Here is a 22963-nt window from a genome sequence, read left to right on the forward strand (position 1 = left end):
ATGCAATTCCGGCCCTCAAGAGCCAGAACCAGATCAGGTTTTCAGGATATCCACAAGAAATATGCATGAGATAGATTTGCATCTCAAGGAGGCAGTGCATGCAAATCCACCTCATACATATTCATTGTGGATATCCTGAAAACCTGACCTGGTTCCGGCTCTCGAGGACCGGAATTGCCTACCCCTGCATTAGACCATCAGGTACCTCCTGGTAGGCCGCTGAGGATTGTGTGTGTGTGTGTGGGGGGGGGGGGGGGTGGAGGGTCAAGAAGGAGATCAGAAAAGGAGGCTTACATTTGAAGAAATAGAGTCATTGTTGGGTATGGCAGATATAGCACAGTGGCCCTTTTAAGATGTGGTCCAGGAGTAGCAGGTCACAGATTAGCAACCCAAAGTTCCTGAGTCAATGGGCTAACTCTGCAAGCCAGGTGGCTTACAGACAGCATTAGTCTTTGACACCTGGAATCAGCTACCTATAACACAGAGATACCACAGGCTGTTGACTCCCACGATAAAAGCTTATTATTTTTTATTTTATCTCAACTTAATTGTTTCCCCCTAAATGTTCATTGGTAACCCAGAATCCAAATAGAGGAAAGGAGGATATCCCAGAAATTTGTGACAGAATACCTCTTCCATTCTCCATTCTGTATTTAAAGGCTGTGAGGTTGATTTATTGGCTGCCAGAAGTGATTTCTAAATATGCCTACCTAACTCACCACCACCTAACTTAATTGGTTTTAATTGACTTAATTGGCACACTAATTGGTTTGTACCAATTAAAAAACAAACCATGATTTAAAAAACAACAACTGGAAGTGCCTAAGGGCGCCTCCTAAAAGGCAGCCTATATCCCATCCACAGAGGCTCTTTACAATGCAATTGTAGGCGTAGTTAACAACAGAAGTGGTGTTAGGCATCATAAAACATCTCAGTGGACATGTTTATCATGGACAACAGGCACCAGAAATGTAGGCCTTTAAAACCCTTTAAAAACATTTCTGGCCTATCTTCCATATAGCCACTATTCTATAAGCGGTGCTGTTATGTGATTGACATGCGCTCTTCAGCTATCTTTAAGGCAGCTACCAATATTGGCATTATTTACAGTCTGGCAGGGCATAAACCAGTCTCTCCAGGGCATAAACCAAGTACTAGGAAGTCAGGCGACAGACATGCTATCTATATCTGGGGAAAGTACAACTAAGTCAGAGTTTGATGTATGTATAAGTTATGAGGAATGTGCTTCAATAAGCTCTGAAGGAAGTAGGGAAATGCAATGGGAGCCAGAAACCATTATATGAAGTGTTAGTATGAGTGTTTTTGCTGTAATGATAAGCTATTATGAATAAGGTTAACACATTTCCAAAGGAGTTTCAGTTGTGAGGGAGAGTTTCACAGTGGGAAAAAGGAATCCTTAACTCTTTCCTACCTTAGTTCTCTTGTGCTAAGGCTTGATTAAAGGGTTTGGGAGGGACACAATCTTGGGAGGTTTGCCCCTTTCCCACTGAACCCAGAACTATCCATAAGGCTCAGTGGATAACTGATTTATCAGTACTTAAGGTGAGTGATTAAACTCAGTGCAATGATGGTGAATGATTAGCAAAGCATAGAAATGCCTTACAGTTTCAGATATTGGCAGGTTACCTTTAAGGAAGTAAAGAGAGATAAAGCCACACAACAGTCCAGAGCAGGGCACAGCCAAGCCTGGAGCCTAAAGAGGCTGAATTTAAATGCCCACAGTACACTTTCATACAGTTTGTTTGAAAAGAGCGTGGCAAGAAGCCACAGTACTTAAAGAACCCAATATTTGAGGAAATTGTATTCAGCTGCTGTTTATGTGAAGCCCAGAAGAAAAGGTTTACTTTGGGACTGTATCATGAGCTGTGATTTTGAAGCAGCATACAATTAACAAATGGAAAGGAAGTCAATGTTTTGATTTTTTTAACTAATGGTTTTGAACTGAGTTGGTACAATGTGAAGACACCTGATTGAATTTTTGCTGAATTATCCTGAGAGTGGGGGAAATAAAAGAAAAGTTCACACTTTTAGCACTTGAGTATTTTAATTTTTTTGAGTTATGCTATCATACTTGGTCACTCCAGAATCTGCTTGACTGATGTAATGCTGAGGACTAAGGTCCAGCTACTTTCTGTCCTTAATTCCCACCACAGTATACACTTCCCCCTCCGCATTCACAGTTTCACCATTCGCGGTTTTGGTTATTTGTGGTTTTTTCGTTTGCAGGCTCCACCCCCAAAATTACATCAGAGAAAATTGCGGGGAGCCGCGTTGCACAGAGAAAATTGCTGCTCCCAGCATTGTACAGAGGAAATCGCTGATCTTTCTTCAAAGGAACAGGTCAGTTATTAGCTATTTTAGAAACCACAAACAACATACAAAAAGTTATTCACGGTTTTTCTGTATTCGCTGACATGTTATTCTCCTTTCACCGCAAATGTGGAGGGGGAAGTGTATGTGATAAGCACATAGCCATACCCATGGATATAGTCAGTGTAATGGAGTCAGATTTACAATATAAGCACATGCTTTACAAAACATATGGATTCAATACATTCCCATCTTTCTCAGAGCAGTTCTAGAACTTTTCTCATAGGTGTCCTTTGATAAAATTAACCCCCCTCCCCCACACACACCCATGTATTTCAAGTTGCTTAAAAGTCTGTCAACATAAAAACCAGACAGTTCAGGATCAATATTTAAAGGACATTTTACATCTTTATTTACTAGAAAAATTAATCTTCTAGTCTGGAACTCAAGATGTAATATTTGTGAAGATTAAAAATCTTTAAAGTTCCTTTGGGAATACATTATCTGTTTGAGATTGTTTTTAAATTTATAAACTTTTTTTTTAATTTGATTGTGTTTCAATTTAATTCAGTTCTCAGGTTAAACATCCTACTGCTTGATTATGACAAATTTTGTTTGAAAAAATTGCATTTCACGTTCTTGGTATAAACAATTTATTTCCCTCTAGAGACTGCAGTACTAAAGAAAAATAAATTATTTACCGTTTTTCATCATTCAGGGAAGGTTTCTGCAGCACCCAAAATGATTACACTCGTTCACTATTTTGCTAAGCATTAAAGCTCTGGTGTTTTGCTAATTTGCATTAATTAGGATGCTGTGAGGAATATACAGCATTTATAAAGTTTTGCCTTTTCTTTTTATTTCCACAGCTAATCTGAACTATCCATAGTCCTATAAAGCCATACTGCATAATTCAAATAAAATCATTTTCTAGTAATAAAGACCTAGAGCAATGACACCACGAGTTCATTATTTGTGATTCAAGGAGTTTTGTAGTCCTGCTTCCTTATCTTTTTCTAATTTGGACATTGAGTGAAGTAACTACCTGTGCCTAATATAAATGGATTAAGCTGCTTTTGGAGTTCTTCAAATAATTATGTAAATGTAGTAATAGAGAAGAGGCTGAACATTCCAAACCAATTAATTTGACACCGGCGGTTCAAAAATTAATAGAAATGACAGTGAAAAATTTTGAATCCAGCAAGTTAAAGATCAGTGTTAGAATAATTTTACCAGAGAGAGATTGTGTTGGACAAATTTGACCAATCTTCTTATACTTGAATATTCATGTGGTAAGTACCTACCTAATTGGTTCTGCTAGCCTCTAGAATTTTCCTATGTAACCAAACTCAAAGATTGTTTACAAAGACTGTTTAAGACTGTTTACAGTCATGTATGTATATATGTATATATTTATTTATTGGGATTTAACTGCCTTTATGAAGCGATTCATCCAATGTAGTGTACAGCAAGTACAATTCAACATAAAGATTACAATTTATTAACAGCCTAGCAGTAGTCAAAAGACCAAATATAAACGTAAATACAATGAATGAAATAAACTGAGCAAATTGGTAGAGACTATTATAAAGAACAAAATTACAGAGCATAGATGAATGAGGCAAAGCCAACATGGATTTAGTCAAGAAAAAATTTGCCTCACCAATCTACTACATTTATTTGAAAGGTGAATAAATGTGTGGATCAAGGTGAGCTAGTCAATGTTGTGCGTATGGATTTTCAAAAGGCATTTGACAAAGTACCTCATGAAAGAGTCAAGTGGAAATTTTAAAGCCATGAGATAGGAAGTAATATCCTATTGTGGATTAAGAACTGATTAAAAGAGAAAAAAAAGGTTTAAATGGTCAGTGTTGTCAATGAAGAAAAGTAGATAGTGAGGTTCTCCAGGGTTATGTGCTAGAGCCACTCCTTTTTAACATATTTATAAATGATCTAGAGCAGTGGTTCCCAAACCTGTCCTGGGGGACCCCCAGCCAGTCGGGTTTTCAAGATATCCCTAATGAATATGCATGAGAGAGATTTACATACCTGTCACTTCCATTATATGCAAATCTCTTTTTCAAGTACCTTTCTTATTTCTAATCTTAATGTATATTTTCTGTAAACCGCTTAGAACCTAACGGATGTAGCGGTATATAAGAAATAAATTACATTACATTACATTACATTTCTTGAAGATTTGTTGATAACACAAAGTTGATAACACTTTGTTGGTAACACAAAAATGTTTAAAGTTGTTAAATCACAAGTGGACAAATACCTGACTTCAAAATATTTTTTGGGAATTATGAACTCCCCTTAAAACCACAAGTCAGGAATCATAGGATACTACTAGACTCATCACTCTCTCTGATCCCACAAATTCAAATAATCATTAAAAATTGTCTCTATCATCTATGGCAGCTACAGAATTTTTCTTCTTATATTGAAAAGACAAGTCTGACAACAGTGGTCTATGACGCAATAACAACACAACTAGTTAGGTGCCATCAACTCGAGTTGGAGTCCTAGCAGCTTGATGTCTGGTAAGGTCATCTAGTATCATCCCCATGGTTGTTTTCAATATGTCCAGCCATCTGGTTGCAGGTTGCCCTGTTTGCCTGGTTCCTTTGATCTTCCCAAACATGATGCCCTTCTCCAATGATCTTTCTCTTCTGAAGGTGTGATCAAAATAAGACAGTCATAACTTCATCATTTGGGCTTTGAGTGATACAGCCAGTTTGATCTCTTCCAGAATTCATTTGTTAGTTCTTAGGGTGGTCCACGGCACTCATAAAATCCTTCTCCAGCAGCAAATTTCAAATTAGTCAATTATTTTTCTGTCTTGTTCTGTAGTGCCCAGCTTTCACATCTGAATTACCACTGAGAAAATGAGTGCATGGACAAGTCTGATCTTGGAGTGTTATTTCCTTGCCTTTGAATACTTTGTTGAGAGCCTTCATTGAAGAGCAACCAAGTGCTATTCTACGTAGTATTTCTTTCCTGCTAGATGTTTCATTATTTATGAAAGAGCCCAGGAGATTAAAATCCTTTACAACTTCTATTCTATCACATTCAAGCTCAAAATCTTCATCATTTTCCATGTCCATGATCTTTGTTTTGTTTATGTTCAGTTCTAATCCCTTCTTTTTTTAAGTTCAATCAGTTTTATTGGTTTTAGAAATATACAGAATGCAAAAACAACAAAGAACAAACTGTGTCAATGCAGATATGCAAGCAGACTCAGAAATAGTGCAATCACAATTTATACATGAGCAGGAAGCAGAGGTAATAAAAGTTCACTCAAGTAGTTAGATTCAAGTATCATGAAGGAAAGGGAACTAATGGGGCAAGATGAGAAGCAAAGCAATACAACTACTTGGATCTACAATATGACAGAACAGATGACCACACTTTACAATACGAGTGATAGGAATTAGTCTTTTCTGCAGCTATGAGCTCATACTTCGAATATAAGCATACAGTGTTCCACCAAGAATTATGATGCAAAGTTGAAAAATCCTTCCAACTGGACAAAATGGATTTAATTGCAATAAGTAACAGGCATTTGAGCAATCTGGATTCATTAATGTCTAATGGCTGTTTGTGAAGAGCAGTAGCCCCATATATAACTATGGATAAAGAGATCTTTTCCGAAATGGGGAGTATCTGACAAATGGTGGTCCATACATCGGTCCAAAAGGCGGACAATTGAGAAGAAATAAATATCATATGATCTAGAGTCCCCACTTCTAGCAAGCATGACCAACATTTGTTTAAAACTGAAGGTCCAATTTTCAACAATCTGAGTGATGTCCAATATGCTCGATGATATAAAAATAAAACTGTATGCATAATATTGGTCGATTTGAATGCTTTAAACGAGGTTAACCATATAGTCTCCCAATCACAGGCTTCAACAGTCAGTGAGGTGTCTCGGGCCCAGATATCGTATAGAGCAGTGGGAGGTGTAAATTTCCACTTATGCAGTAGTTTATACCAAGCCGAAGCCTGACCCAGTTGAGAGCTGATCAATGACGACCATTGTAAAATAGTGGGAAGGTCAGATGATAGCTTAGAGTGCAGAAGGGAAGTCGATATGCAGTGCCTCAGTTGTAACCATTGGTAGTGATGAGTGGAGTCTAATCTGTAAGTCGCAGAGAGGACAGGATAATCTATAAAAGTGTGATTGGAAAGTAGCTGTCTTATGGACCAAATACCCTTCTTGCACCAGGATTTCCACGCCATATATTGTCCCTGAATTTGGAGAAGTGGATTATGCCACAGAGAGGAAAGAGTGGTAGAGTTCCAAGGCACTGGAGCAATATTGTCTAATTCTTTTAGAGCGACTTTTGTAGAAGTGAGGATGATGTTGGCACTAATTACAGTGTTGGCAGAAGTGAAGGGGACATGCATTAAATGGTCAAGGGGAAGCAAAGCACGTTCCAATTTTAACCATGCAGGTGGCAAGGCAGCATCAGGATTTCTAAGCCCCTGTGATCACTGTCTACATAAAAAGGCCAGGTGATATTCATTGAAACTAGGGAAGTTAACTCCACCATTATCTTTGATGCATTTCAGTTTTTTCAGAGCGATGCGGGGAGTTCCTTTCTTCCAGAGGAATTTGACCAAAGAAGATTCAAATTTCCTATAGGCAGCGACTGGGAGGAGAAATGATAACATAGAAAGAACATACAGAACTTTGGGTGCGAAGACCATCTTTATTGAATCCAAACGACCCCACCAAGAAAGTTTTAAGGAGGACCATCTGGAAGTCGTAGAGTGGATAATGTCCATATATAAGAAATATCGTAGTCCCGAGTTTCCTCAAGCGACGAACCAAAGTATACACCTAAATACTTCAACTTGGATGGGGCGTACTTGAGTTGTAGTGCTCTAATAATATCTCTACAGGGCCTTCCTGAGAGCGGCATAACTTCCATTTTCATCATATTAAGTTTGTACCCCAATACAGTTGAGTATGCATCTATGGTTTGAATGATAGTAGGAAGGGAGTCCAACTTAGAGTAGATTTGAACATCATTGGCGTAAGCAGACAATTTGACTGTTACATCATTCAATTGAAATCCACTGATGGAAGGGTTAGCTCTAATGGCGATCAACAAAGGTTCCAACACTAGGTTAAACAACAAAGGGGACAAGGGACAGCCCTGCCTGGTACTCCTGGATGGAGAGAACATTGCAGAGAAAACTCCATTGATACGAAGTTTGGTGGTTGGAGAGGAGTACAAAACCTGCGTCAGTTGGATGAAAGTGCCACTGAAGCCAAACCAAGCCAGGACCTTAAACATATAAGCCCATTCCACATGGTCAAAGGCCTTCTCAGCATCTAAGGCCATGGTCACATAAGAGGAGTCAGCGCGAGAAGCTTGTGAGATGATATGAGAGAACAGTCTGGAGTTGTCACTGGCTAGTCTACCTTTCATGAAGCCATTTTGGTCAGTATGAATGACCTTGGGAAGGACTAATTGTAATCTGGAAGCCAGTATTTTCGCATAAATTTTTGCATCCACATTTATCAATGAAAATGGACGATAATGTTGAACATATAATGGATCCTTGTCCGGCTTCAGCAAAACAATGATCACCGCTTCGGTGGAAGATCCAGTCATTGTACCTTGATCCATAAGATGAGTGAAATAACTCAACATTACTGGTAAAATATGTTCTTGAAAGGCCAGGTAGAATTCCACTGATAGGCCATCAGTTCCAGGGGTCTTGTTTTTAGCCATTGAACTTAAAGCTTCAGTAAGATCATTCAAGTCTAACGGAGAAGACAGCATCTTGTTATCATCCTCATCCAATTTAGGGCCATCCAGAGACAGCAAATAATCATCAATGCTTGAGAGAGATGGTGAGTCCATGGTATATAGATCCTTATAGAAAGAATGAAATTGATGACAAATATCATGTGCATTCGTTAGAATCTCATCAGAAGCTGACTTGATAGCTGGAATATTTGACTTTTCCGATTTTAGCTTCAAATATCGAGCAAGGTGATGACCAGCTTTGTTTGAAGTGGCATAATAATGAGAAGCTTGTATTAGAACCTCAGAGGTAGCAGTCTTGCTTAGATGTAGATTATATCATAACGTAACTTATTCAAACTGATTTGAGCAGTCATGTTGGATAAATCTGCAAAATGTGTTGACTCTAATGACGAAATCTGGGATTCCAAAGAGCGAAGAAGCTGCTTATATTCTTTTTTTCTTTCTGGAGGAATAGGAGATAATGATTCCCCGTATAAACGACTTGAATGCGTCCCAGGTGACCTGCCATGACGTCTCATTCACTCTATTTAGAGCGAAATATTCCTGGATGTGACTAGTGATATGGTCCATAAACAGAGGATCTGTTAAGAGTGCGGAATTGAATCTCCAGGAACCTTGCGGTCTCCGCAATGCGACGTCTTCCAGGGTAAGCGTGATAGAGGAATGATCTGAGACTGTGATAGGCTGGATCTCAGAGGCAGCAAGCTTTGGTACTAGAGCGTAACTCATTAGAAAAAAGTCTATGTGTGAGTATGACGAGTGGGGAGGAGAAAAAAATGTGAACGCCAGGTCATTCTGATGTAGGAGTCTCCATGGGTCCACTAATTTCATCTGGCAGAGTATATCCTGTAGGCAATGCCAGGATTTAGACTTTTTAAAGGAGGCTTTGGACTTCCGGTCAACTTCAGGATTCAAAATCAGGTTGAAGTCCCCTCCCAAGATAACAGGCTGAGGACTGACAGTGTTGATGTCGTCTGCCAATGCTTCAAAAAAGACAGGACAATCCACATTCGGGGCGTAAATGTTGTAAACATGAATACAAGAGTCACTTATAGCCAGGGAGGTTCTGAGCCAACGACCTTCAGTGTCATGGGAAGAAGAGACAATACGATGTCAGAACGATTACGTATCAAGGTGATGACTCCGTTCTTCCCCACAGAGGGTGAAAACAGAGGGGCATATGCCAATTTGGGGGCAACCTTGAGGGCTTCAATGGCACCCAAATGCGTCTCTTGAAAAAAGGCAATATCAGGGAGGAATTGTTCAGCATATCGCAAGAGTTTGAGCCTTTTTACAGGATTGTTAAACCCTTTCACATTTAAGGAAAAGCAATTCAGATTCATAGAAATAAGGAGAGAAGGGTGGACAGCAAGATATCAAATATAATATGAAAAATTTCAACAAGCACTACATATGAGCTAAAGTATGCAACTAAGCTCCTGCAAAAAAGGGTTAGAGTATATGCACCGCAACATGTTAAGGAGATCTGCATTAACACATAAAACTGCATTAAACAACAGAATAACACCATGGGTCAGTGAGCTGATAGGAGAGGAAAACCTGGACCACACAGGCTCCAGTAACTCAATCTAGAATGTAATAGAACATCAATACAAGATTAAAGAATGGATGGTTCAACTGAAAATAACAGCTGCAGATATAATGATATAACAAGCACCTAAATGGCTGGTAGTGGCACAATGCTAGCCTAGAAACTAAGGTGAAACAGGAAAAATCCATCAAGTCTTATCAATTGCAGTGGGTTTTACACTTTCAATAAAGTCAGCTAGGTCAGCAGGGTTGAGGAAATCTTTGGTATTATTATTAAAGGTGACCCTCAGCCTCGCAGGATATAGCATGCCAAATTTGGCCCCCATGTTCTTAAGCTGGGGTCTGTAGGAGAGTAAAAGTTTTCTTTTTTTGGCTGTTTCTTTGGCCAAATCTGGGAGGAGAAGGATTTTATTCCCTTCAAAGGAGATTGGTGAATGTAGCTTGGCATGCTGCATTATCTTTAATACCTGCTGGTGTCTCAGCAGGGTGACCAGAATAGGCCGCGGGTATTTTTTGTGGATGGAGTCAGGTTGAGGCAGGCGGAAGGCGCTGTCGAAGTCGAGTTTGGTGTCGTCGTTCATCTTCAAAATTTGGGGAAGGAGGACCGCAAGAAAGTCAACCAAGTCGCAGGCTTCCCTGCCCTCCGGGAGACCTAATAAACGAAAGCTTGTCTGCCGTGCGTGGTTGTCTGCGTCCTCAAGAGCGCGCTTCAACGCTGCCACTCGTGTGGATTGTTTTAGCACTTTCTTAATTGAGGTTTCTGCTGCGCCCATTCTGGCATCCAGAAGGTCGACCCGAGATTGCGCCGCAGCGACGTCTGCTTTTACGGCCGCGACATCAAATTTCAGATCAGCGATATCCTGCTTAGTGTCTATAAGTAGGTCTCTGATAGAGCGGAGCTCACCCAATATGGCCACCGTAGCAGCGTCGTCCGACTTCAGGGCATCAAATTTTAGTGGTGAGGAGGGCTCCGCGCTCTTTCTCTTGTTGGGTTTGCCAGAAGCCATTCCAGAGCAGATCAGCCGTATGTATAACTTAAAATACAAAAATAATGATGCTCATTTAGGGATTTATTGAGGCTGAGTCGCCGGAGCTCGCGCACGTGGCAACCTATTCCATGGGGCTGGCTAGCGCCCCCCCAGTTCTAATCCCTTATGATTTTCGGCATTGATTTTTATCAGTAGATACAGCATGCTTTATTTGCTGCTGTTGATGAGCTTTGCATCATCTGCATAGCGCAAGTTGCTTATATTTTAGCCACCAACTTTGAAATCAATGCTTTTTTCTTCTAAATTTGCTTTACTGAAGATGGCTTTGTCATAAAGGTAAGGTGATAAGATACATCCTTGCCCAACACAACATTTTATTGGAAACCAATCACTGTTGCCATCTTCAGTTCTCACTACAATTTCTTGATTTTCATTAAAGCTTTTTATCAGTTAAGTTATGTGTGTGGATATTGGCATTTGTGCTAGAGCTCTCCATAGTTTATCATAATCCACACAGTTGAAATCTTTGCTGTAGTTGATGAAGCAAAAGTATAGGGGCTTTTGGTATTCATTGTTCTTCTCCAATATCCATCTAACATTGGAAATGTTTCTTCTTTTTTTACCTTTTCTGAAACCAGCCTGAACACTGGATAGTTCTTGCTCAATGTGTGATTGTAGCCTTCATTGTATTATTTTCAGCAATATTTTGCTGGCATATGGAATTAATGCAATTGTTCAGTAGTTGTTAAAGTCCTTGGCTTTCCCTTTCCTTAGAATAGGTATGTACAATGATCTTCTCCAAATGGCTGGCCATGTTTATTCCTTCGAAATCGGTTGACACAATTGAGTGAGAGCCATAATACACCTTTTCAGCCTTTGATTAATTCAGTTGGAATACAGTTGATCAGTGGCGTACCTAGCATATGTGATACCCGGGGCCCATCATTTTTTGACACCCCCCATCTATATGAAAAATATGATTTTTAATAACAATCCACATATTGTACAACAAGAGTGTACCTAGGAAAAGGCAGCATCTTAAACATTGCAGTGAGCACTAGAACACCAACACATACATTGTAAAACTAAACAAGCCAGATCCTGCACAGTCAATTGATCCTGTACAGTCGATACTATCAGAAAGCCATGTCCCTTTCATACACACAGACAGATAAACCCTCGCCCAATATGGAATAATCACAAACTAAAAATAGAAATATGTAGACAAAAGTTAAACTGAACCGCCAAGAAACCAGACTCTGCATACAATGCAATACCACAACACCACAAAAACAGTAATACATGTCCTCTAATACTGTGCAAAATATAAAGACAGTAGATGTAAATTTGAAAAAAATGATATATAACAATCACCACTTTACAAATTAACAAATAAAAATAAAACAAATAATGAAAAATATGAAAATACCATTTTATTTGACTAATCCCCATAAGCTCGGTCTACATTTCCGCAAACCACCTGATTCCATCCACACAAGCCTTGAATTGTTTTATATTGAACTTATTATATTAAAGTATAAAAAGAAACAGTATTCTGTACAATTGTCAATTTATATATCAGCGTCTTCTCCCCACTCTCTCTTCTCCATTTCATTTCAACATCCTCAGTCCACTCTTTCTCCACTTTCCTTCAGCGCACGCACAAAAAAACAGGCAAGTTATTTTATATCATTTTCATTCTATTCATTCATAGAAATTAAAGTCTAAATAATTCCAGTCACATAACAAAACATGATTTTACAAAAATAATTCACTGCACAGTCAAGCCTGCAAGGATTACGGTACTAGATGTCTTTCAGCAGCTCCCCTCCCTCCCTCCCCCTTACCTTCGTGGCCAAGTCAAAATGATCTACCAACAATAAAATTTTAAAAATACAAAGCACACTGTACGCAGAGAAAATGTTAATTATCATTTATATTCCGTGGGTTTTCAAAGAGGTCAAGGCAGATGACTTTATGCAATGTCACCTCAGTAACAACTATACAAAAATAGACAACTATACCCCCTCCCTTTTTACTAAATCGCGATAGCGTTTTTTAGCGCAGGAAGCTGCGCTGAATGCCCCACGCTGCTCTCGACGCTCATAGGCTCCCTGCACTATTGCGGTTTAGTAAAAGGTGGCCATAGTGCAAAATATAGACAACATATATAAATTCTCAAAACGGACACATTTTGAGCACTAAATTGAAAATAAAATCATTTTTCCAATCTTTGTTTGGTAATTTCATCAGTCTCTGGTTGCACTTTATTCTTCTGACTGTGCATCCAATATTTCTTCCCTTCTTCCAGACTCCTGTATACTTCTTCTCCTCCAGACCTCATTCCCTCCTCCAACGTTTTCTTTGTTTCATCCTGCCCCTTCTTTCTTTCTCTCTCCATGCCCCCTTTCTTTCTGTATGTCTGTCTTTCTCTCTCTCTCTCCGCACCCCATTTCTTTCTTTCTTTCACCTTGCCCCCTTCTTTCTTTCTCTCTCCATGCCTCCTTTCTTTCTCTATGTCTGTCTTTCTCTCTCTCTCCGTGCCCCATTTTTTTCTTTCTTTCTTTGTTTCACCCTGCCCCTTTCTTTCTTTCTTTCTGGCTCCCTGTCCCCTCCCCCTTCTTTCTTTCTCCATGCCCTCCCCAATGCCACCGCCATGGGGAAAGGCTGCCACTGCCGCCATTGGGAACAGGCCGGCGCCGAGTTCTCCCTCCCTGCTTTTCTTCCCCGCGGGGCCGACCAACTCTCGCCACCTGACGTCAATTCTAACGTTGGAGAGGAAGTTCCGGGCCAGCCAGGCAGCGATTGGCTGGCCCAGAATGTCCTCTCCGACATCAGAATCCAACTTTTATGTGAAAAAAATAAAATAAAGAGAAAAAAATTAATTATGTGAACATAAACAAATAAGAAAGCAAGCAGGTAAATAAATGGAGGGGGTGGGGCTAGGGGCATGGAGGGAGCAAGGGCAGGGTACCCAGTGTACTTTTGTGCCTAGGTCCACTGAAGAATTAATCTTGCCCTGATAGCATGCAAATCATAAGCATGCTAATTGTGATCGGTAGCTTGGTAAAAGAGGGGAGGAACTGTGCCTTGAGCCTGCTCAGAAGAGCAAAATGGTAGGCACAGCTCCTCCCCCTCATTCCTACTGATACAACAGGCTTCCCCTGCTCTCCTGGTGCCGCTCCTTTTCTTCCTGCCTGCTGCTCTCTGGTGCCACTCAGCTGATTGGGGCTTTCCCTGGAGCCAAGTTAGCTGAACCAGAAGAATGAGCAGGGCTGCCAGTTCAACAGTGCCTAGTTTTTTATTTTTGTTATTTTAAAACTCTGCTGATGTGCGTATGTTGTGTGAGTGTGTGCCACATATAACATGCAGCTCCAGACCTGCTGTATAAAATTCCCCATTATGAAGCGGGTATTCCCTTCTCTTCGCTTTTGAGCATTATAAGGAGTATTAATTTAAATTAAATACTAATGAGCTCCTTGATCAGGATCATTAAGTCACCTGAGAACCCGTCTGAGCATAGGAGTCTTACTTTCAAGGAAAGCGTTTGAGCATCGGGCCAAAGTGAAATTCAGAAATCTCCTCAAGACAATGTATGATATTTGTCACTTCCACCTTACACACCAGGCTAACTTTGCTGTCATGATTTATAATGATAATTGTGCTATTTCATGTAATCCAAGTCTTTTTCTTTGTACCCTCAGACATTATTGCACCTTATTAAAGTCTTTCAGTGACTTTATTAAATGTGACCCGACTGTTATGATTAGTTTATCACTGATGACAGAAGGGATGAGCCATAGTTTAATAGATTTACTTTCCAGGTCAGATAGTTCATTGGTGATCTTAGCTACTGCATGAACATATAATATGATTCAGATTACATTTTCTAGTTAGTCATTTGAGGAGCTCCAGGAACTTGGATTTGTGCTTAAATGAAGGGAACATTTTGAATGGTTTGCAGTGTCAAAGGGATAAGTTAATCTATGGGCACTTTACAATTACCTGAAACTGCTGTTCAGTGTTTAAAACTGCAAACCTCATCTTCCTTCAGTACCAATATAGATTTAAACTTGATTCCTTATTAAACATATACTGTATATCAAACAATAATAATGTAAAAAATAAACTGGATATAGGCCACCCTTTTGACAAATACAGAAAGAAATATTTCATACTGGGTAAGAAACCTGATAACTAGATGTCTTGGCTGTTCCATGTGTCAGAATATGATTAAAAGTGGACAGACTTAAAAAAAAAAAAAAATCACAAAATGCCAGGATGTTTTACATTAGGCAATATAGCATCGATTAAACTAAAAGTAAAATCAAAATGCTTCAGTGGCCCAGCAATCTTGGTTATATTGCTGAAACACTGACTAAAATTAAAATGTTGCTAAAGTACACCAAGATAGATGAATAAACCAATCTCCTTGTTACAGTTAAGAAAATATTGACACTAGGGTGAATTCACTCCCAGTCAGCATTCCTTTTAAATTCCAGTCATGGCATTTAATAATATGTTTGAAAATTTCACACCAGCAGATATCCAGATATTGACATTGAGAAACTATAGTGGATGCTGTTGAATGAGAATTTTCCACACTGGTATCCCAGATAGCTATCTGAGCAACTTTGAAAAGCTTTTATTGCTGTCCTATATTGTCACTGGTGCAGAATATGATAGGTCCCTGGATAAATTCTGGCTCCACCTAGGCGTTTAAAGTTTGCCAGCACCATTTTTTCCTATGTGTGAACGTGAACAAAGTTGCACAGTGAGTACATCCTTTTTATCTTTTTAGAATGATATCTTGCACTATTGTATTCACATATTAATCCTATTTATGATTTGTTGTTCATTTGTAGTTTATAAATCCAAGACCCCTGAAGAAGCCCTTTATTGTGATGAAACGGGTCCCGTAGGGCGTTTAGCCATTCAACTACAACAACGATTAGCCACAAGTCAGCTTTAACATAAGATAAGTGCGGAATTTTTGATACATTTTAAAGTTATTTATTACATCCAGCACTTTATAAGAACTTGTTGCACTATTGTAATCTTGCACATAAAACAACCGCTCAATGAAAGATACCATTTACCTGTACACGTTGTTTCAAACACTGATGTGCTTGAATAACACAGGTCTCTGAGAGCGGTGTAGCAAAAAGCAAGAACTTTCATTCGTTTAAGTCCTCAATTGTGTCTGTTTGTTTCCATCTAGGCTCTGCCCCCCTTCCCCCTCTCCCCCCAATCACCCTAGTGCTATCTGGATAATGCCACTGAAAATCTGGGCATGGTTCCAGTTGATTCAACCTAGACAAATAGCTTTGAATATTAGGTACAATATTTTGGAATTCTAGAAGGCAAATATCCAGAAACAGAGTTTTCTGGGTAGCAGTTATCATTCATGGACCTATTCTTAATAGATCCAATAACAATTAAGAAAAAAAATGAAAGACCTCAAGAACAGTACTTGGAGGAAGAGCTAGGAAAAAATGCCAGTGCGAGGAATTTATTTATATTTTTTATTTATTTTAATTCCTTATATACCACCTGCAAGCTCAGAAACTATGGAAGCACAGTATAATCAGGTATAGTAGCTTCACATATTATACCACTTAGAATCTCTTATAGTTAAGTCTAAACCTGGTAACTAGATGTTATCGTTATCTCATGTTTAGGCCTTTCCCCTGCCTTTAAACACATAGAGCGAAAAGAGGTGTTTTTAGAGGAGGGGAAAGGGCGGGAGGTGGGTGGGAGGTGAGCTGACCTAGACATAGGCGTCTAGCAGGTATAACCAAAAGTTTAGGCAGGGTGCCTAGTCAGCACTTATCCCTCTCCTAACCAAGCTATTAGAATCCATCATATCCACCCAACTCTCATCCTACCTAGAACGATTCTCTATCCTCCTACCCCACCAATTCGGCTTCAGACCCAACTTTAGCACCGAATCCCTCTTGGCCTCACTAATCTCTAAGGTGCAACAACTCCATTCTCGCAACAAATTTGCTGTTCTTCTTCAATTCGACCTCTCCGCAGCCTTTGATGTCGTTCACCACGACATCCTAATCTTCCAACTCTCCGAAATAGGCATAAGCTCCACAGTTCTGGATTGGTTCTCGAAATTCCTACGCTTCCGCTCCTACACCGTTAACACAAACGGTTCCTCATCCCCCGCCTGGAAGCCAAAATGTGGAGTCCCTCAAGGCTCACCCCTCTCCCCTATCCTTTTCAACATCTACATGTCCTCTCTGAAACTCCTTCATTTATCCCCACTAGAAACTCTCTACTCCTACGCCGATGACATCCTCATCCTCCTCGAAACCGACTCGAACCTCTCGAACCTCGCTGAGAACATTTCCACATGTATCACGAACCTCCAATCCTGGGCCCAATCTGTACAAATGAAACTGAATGAGTCCAAAACCAAACTACTTTGGCTCGGCCCAACCTTAGACCATTTACCCACCTCCATCCCTCTATCTTCCGGCCCCACTCTTCAGCTTGAGTTTTCAAGCAAAGTCCTTGGCATCATCTTAGATTCCTCTCCCTCCTTCAACGATCACCTCAACTCCCTAGTAAAAAAATGCTTCTTTAGCCTCCATATGTTGAGGAAAGTAAGATCCTGCTTTCATCATTCTCATTTCGCCATCCTCGTTCAATCCACCATCCTTTCTAGACTAGACTACTGCAACTCCATCTATATAAGCCTAACAAAGAAAAACCTCCATAGACTTCAGCTAATTCAAAACGCCGCGGCCAAGCTTATTTTCGCAAAAGGCAAGTTCGACCACGTTTCCCCACTCCTCTCCAAGCTTCACTGGCTCCCAGTATACTCCAGAGTCCTCTATAAATGTGCCTGCATAGCCTTCAAGATTCTACATGGCGTCCTTCCTCCTGTTATCCCACTCTTCTGGAATTCCTCAAACCCGCTCTCGACTAGATCCTCCCAAAAATTGAAACTATCTTTCCCTCCTATAAAAGGTATATCCCGCGCAGGAAAACTTGGAACATCCCTCCCCTTTAGAACCACAGAACTCTGGAACAACCTTTCTTCCCCGCTCAGAAATTCTAGCTCCTTCCAATCCTTCCGCAAACACTTGAAAACTTGGCTCTTTTCAAAAATCTAATCACCTCCCGTGCTCTAGTATCCTGTCCCCCTCTATCTCCTCAGTCCCTCTCCTATTTCCTTTCCTTGTAGTTCCTTTCCTCTCAACCTCTGTAAACCGTGCCGAGCTCTGCGCACGCGGAGATGGTGCGGTATACAAACCTAAGGTTTAGTTTAGTTTAGTTTAGTTTTGACTTAGACCAAGTCAAAACAGGTATAAATGCCGAAAAAGGGGCCACTGAGCTGATTGCTGCAGCTCAGTGGCCCCAGCAACCTGCCTGCCACCCACTGCAACTATCGTTGCAGCTCTCCTGTTGCAGTGGTGATTGCCCACCCCTCTACGAACCGTGGCACTTCGGGATGAGCATCGGGGCAGGGCTTGGGCTCCCTCCTACCCGATCTTAGTTGAGGGGGGGATGTCACCGGGCAGGAGGGCTTGGGCTTTCTCCTGCCATATCATAGTCAAGGGAGGGGGGTCACCGGGGTAGGAAGGCTTGGGATCCCTCCTGCCCGGATTGTTGTCGGGGGGGGGGGGTGTGGATTCTGTAACCGGTGTTGTTTTTGACAGACACCGGTTACAGAATCCAGCTTTTAGGCGAAGGACTGGCTCCTCCTTCCTTAAAAGCTCTTGTATTGGGTGTTTGGGACTAAGGCTTTTTTTGGTTGATTATATGTTGTTAGTGTAGACGTAGTGGTGGTCTGGGCATTTAAACAGCTGAATGTAGTAGCAGGCCATTATCAAAAAAAACCTCCTTTTGGATGTTTTTTTTTTGATAATGGACATTTCCCCTGCTTCTACTTTCAACGTTTAGGGCCTTAGGCCAAAAGGGGACTTAGATGGTTTTTTAAATTAATCCCCTCCATGCATTTAACCATGCGTTTAGCATGCGCTAAATATACGTATGCACCAACCGCTAATTCATCCATGCACGCATTAGCGTTTAGCATGTGGTTAGCACACGCTAATATTTAGCATGCGCTAAAATGCTTAGCGCACCTTAGTAAAAGGAGCCCTAAGATTTTTCAGAAGATGCTATCCAGTTGAAATGAAAATTGCTCCTTAGCTTGCATATTCAAAATGTCTTAAAGAAATATTGTGCTTCCACTATGTTCTTTTTCCTCCTGCTTCTGTGTCAGTGCAAGGTGTCTTGGGTTCCTTCCTCATTAAGCCATTCATGCGCTACTAACCCCCTGTTTTACTAAGGTGCGCTATGCATTTTAGCGCGCGCTAAATGTACGTGTGTGCTAACCACTAACACATCCATAGACTAACATGCATGCGTTCGCGTTTAGCGCATGGTTAGCACACGCTAATATTTAGAGTGCGCTAAAATGCATGGAGGGGCATAATCGAAAGGAACGTCTAAGTCCATTTTCGTCTAAGTCGCAAGTCGTCCAAAGTAAAAAACAGCTTAGAACACATTTTCGAAAAATACAACCAAATTTTTTTCCCTTTCGAAAATCATCTAAGTATTCGTCCTGTCGATCTGATCATACAAGTCGCTAAATCGTCCATCTTTATATACCACATTTTCGTCCAACTTTTTGTCCAAGTCAAAAACGCCTAGAACAAGCCTTGTTGGACGTGGGAGAGGTCTGCAAAGTGATGGACTGAACGCCCAGACATGGCACCTAAATAGTGGGTTACTTTACAGGGCACTGCTGTGAACTTCACAAAATGGGTGCCATGTCATCATCTCACTATAGCGAGACCCCCAAACCACCTCCATAATCCCCTAGACCCACTTATCTACCACCCTAATAGCCGTTATGACTGCAGGAGCCACTTATATGCCAGTACAAAAGGGTTTGGGAGGTATATAGGGGAGTGCACGTTTCAATATCAATGCAGTAATTACAGGGGCTTATGGGCATGGGGCCTCCTCTCCATGGGTCCCTAACCCACCCCTAAGACGACTTAAGCTGCCTCTGTGCAGGATGACTAGGCTTTCCTATGCCAGGCTGCCAGGTGATGATGTTCTGGAGGCTGAATTTTAAAGGTGTGATTACGATTTTTACGGGGTTGGGGGGGTCAGTGATCACTGGGGTAGTTTGTGGGGGTCTGTATTGTGTGTTTGTAGTGCTTATCTGGTGACTTTAGGTGGGTTTCTGTGACTTAGACCATGTTTTAAATGGTCTAAGTCACAACGTCCAAGTTTCATCGATCCTGTGCTGTATAACTTTCAGTTATACGTGCAGTAAGACTAAGTCTAAGCCTGCCCACGTCCTGCCCAAATCTCGCCCTCGACACTCCTCCTGACATGCCCCATTCAGCTATGGTTGTACAGTGGTACTATGAAGGCCTAGGTCATTTAGAAATACATCCAAAACCTGGTTTGATTATCGGCACTTGGACGTCTTTCATTTATGATTGTCCAAGTGCTGACTTAGGCCAGTTTTTGGACGTTTTTCTCTTTCGATTATGAACCCCATAGCGTACCTTATAATGTGCCGCAAAAAACATTTACTTCATTTTGGGGGTCTTTTGCTAAGGCGCGCTAGCCGATTTAGCGCATGCTAAATGCTAATGCGTACATAGAATATAATGAGTGTGTTAGCAGTTAGCATGCGCTAAATCGGCTAGCACGCCTTAGGAAAAGACCTCCCAAAGTGTGCTGGAGCTAAAAAAAAGTTTGAGAGACACTGCTATAATAAGTGAAGCAAAAAATAGCGTATGTCTACCCTACAGCATAATGGCAGACAAAACACATAACATATCTGGAAAGGAGCAGTTGTTATTTGGTGTTTGATTTTTTGATGAAGAAAAGATGGCTATCTGTGAGGACTTTCTCAAGTTTGTCGAATTTAATGCAGTGGATGCTCAAACTATAGTGACCGAAATAGACAAATTTCTGAAAAGAGAAGGTTTTGATCCAAATAAGTGCATCGGATAGTGTTATAATGAATGTTCAACCATGGCAGGAAATATTAGTGGTGTTCAAAAAATCTTGTAGATGAGTATAAAAAAGGCCTGACTTTTCATTGTGCCAGTCACAAATCGAATTACTGTGTACCAGAAATCCAAAACATGATTGCCACAGTAAAGGATGAACTGGAGAAGGACCAAGACTGGTAGACAAAATTGCATGTAAGAATGGAGTGGATACTGTGCTGTTCACGGAAGAAAGTGTTTATGAACAACTTGAAAAACTGAAAGTGGACAAAGCCATGGAACCAGACGGGATCCATCCCAGGATATTGAGGTAGCTGAGAGAGGTTCTTACAGCTCCACTTAAAAATTTGTTCAATAAATCCCTGAAGATAGAAGTGGTTCCTTAGGGATTGGAGAAGAGTGGATGTGGTTCCTCCTCACAAACATGGTCACAGAGATGAAACAGGAATCTACAGGCCGGTAAGCTTCAATTTGGTTATTGGAAAAATAATGGAAGTGTTGCTGAAGGATAGAGGATAGTGAAATTCCTAGAATCTAATGGGTTACAAGATCCAAGACAACATGGATTTACTAAAGGTAAATCGTGCTAAATGAATCTGATTGAATTCTTTGACTGGGTGACCAGAGAATTAGATCGAGGAATTGTGCTATATAATTTACTTAGATTTCAGCAAAGCCTTTGACACAGTTCCTCATAGGAGGCTCTTGAACAAACTTGATTGGCTGAAGTTAGGACCCAAATTGGTGAACTGGATTAGAAACTGGTTAATGAACAGACATCAGAGGGTGGTGGTTAATGAATTTGCTTGGAAGGAAAGGTGAGTAGTGGAGTACCTTAAGGATCGGTGCTGGGGCCGATTCTGTTCAATATGTTCATGAGCAATATTGCTGAAGGGTTAGAAGGAAAGGTTTGCCTTTTTGCAGATGATACCGAGATTGGTAACAGAGTGGGCACCTTGGAAGGAGTAGAAAGCATAAAAAAGGTTCTACAAAAATTGGAAAAATGATCTGAAGTTTGGCAACTAATATTCAATGCAAAGCAGTGCAAAGTGATACATTTGGGAAGTAGAAATCCGAAGGAGATATATGTGCTGGAAGGCAAGAGACTAATATTTAAGAATTGGGAGAGGGACCTTGGAGTGATAGTGTCCGAGGATCTGAATGTGATAAAGCTGTGTGACAAGGCGGTGGCTTTAACTAGGAGAATGCTGGGCTGTATAGAGAGAGGTATAACCAGGAGGTACTGATGCCACTGTACAAGTCATTGGTGAGGCCCCCACTTGAAGTATTGTGTTCAGTTCTGGAGGCCCTATCTGGTCAAGGATATAAAAAGACTTCAAACAGTCCAGAGGAAAGTGACAAAAATGATAGGGGGTTGCACCAAAAGAAGTATGGGAGGAGACTAGAAAACCTCAACATGTATACTCTGGAGGAGAGGAAGGACAGGGGTGATATGATACAGACATTTAAATATTTGAAAGGTATTAATATAGGACTAAATCTTTTCCAGAAAAAGGAAATTAGTAAAGCTAGAGAACATAAATTGAAGTTGAGGGGTGGTAGACTTAAGAGTAATGTTAGGAAATTATTTTTTATGGAGAGAGTGATGAATACCTGGAATGCCCTTCCAAGGGAGGTGGTGGAGAGGAAAACTGTGATGGAATTCAAAAAAAGCATGAGATAAACACAGAGGATCGCTAATTAGAATATGAATGTGCTAACTTTCATGGTCTGAATCCAGCAAAGAAGATTGTTTGGATAGGCATTCAGCGTGCCAACTGGAACTAAAACACTCTCGTGCAGTATTGTAAAAGAGGGGGGCGTAAGTCAAGTAAGGAATTCACCGTATCTAGCAATTATTTTGGTGCAAATGTTGGCCCATTCAATATTTAATAGTAGGCCACGTAGCCATTCACATACAGGTCAGTAAATATCTTGTGGACATTGCTATTTTTGTGGATCATCTTTAACTATTCACAAACAACGATCACAATATGATCCGCTTTGATCTGGACGCAGGGGAGAAACATCGGTCCAAAACGACAGCCATAGTACTGAACTTCCGAAAAGGGAATTACGAAGGGATGAGACTCATGGTAGGGAAGAAGATTAAGAAGAGGATAAGCACTGTAAAAACGCTAGAACAAGCTTGGTCTCTTTTTAAGGACACAGTCACCGAGGCGCAAAATCTATATATACCGCGTATCAACAAGGGATCCAAGAGGAAAAAGAACAAAGAACCGGTGTGGCTCACTGTAGAGGTGAAGGAAGCGATCAGAGACAAGAAAACTTCATTTAA

The sequence above is a fragment of the Geotrypetes seraphini genome, chromosome 1, assembly GCF_902459505.1.
Source record: "Geotrypetes seraphini chromosome 1, aGeoSer1.1, whole genome shotgun sequence".
Taxonomy (NCBI): Eukaryota; Metazoa; Chordata; class Amphibia; order Gymnophiona; family Dermophiidae; genus Geotrypetes; species Geotrypetes seraphini.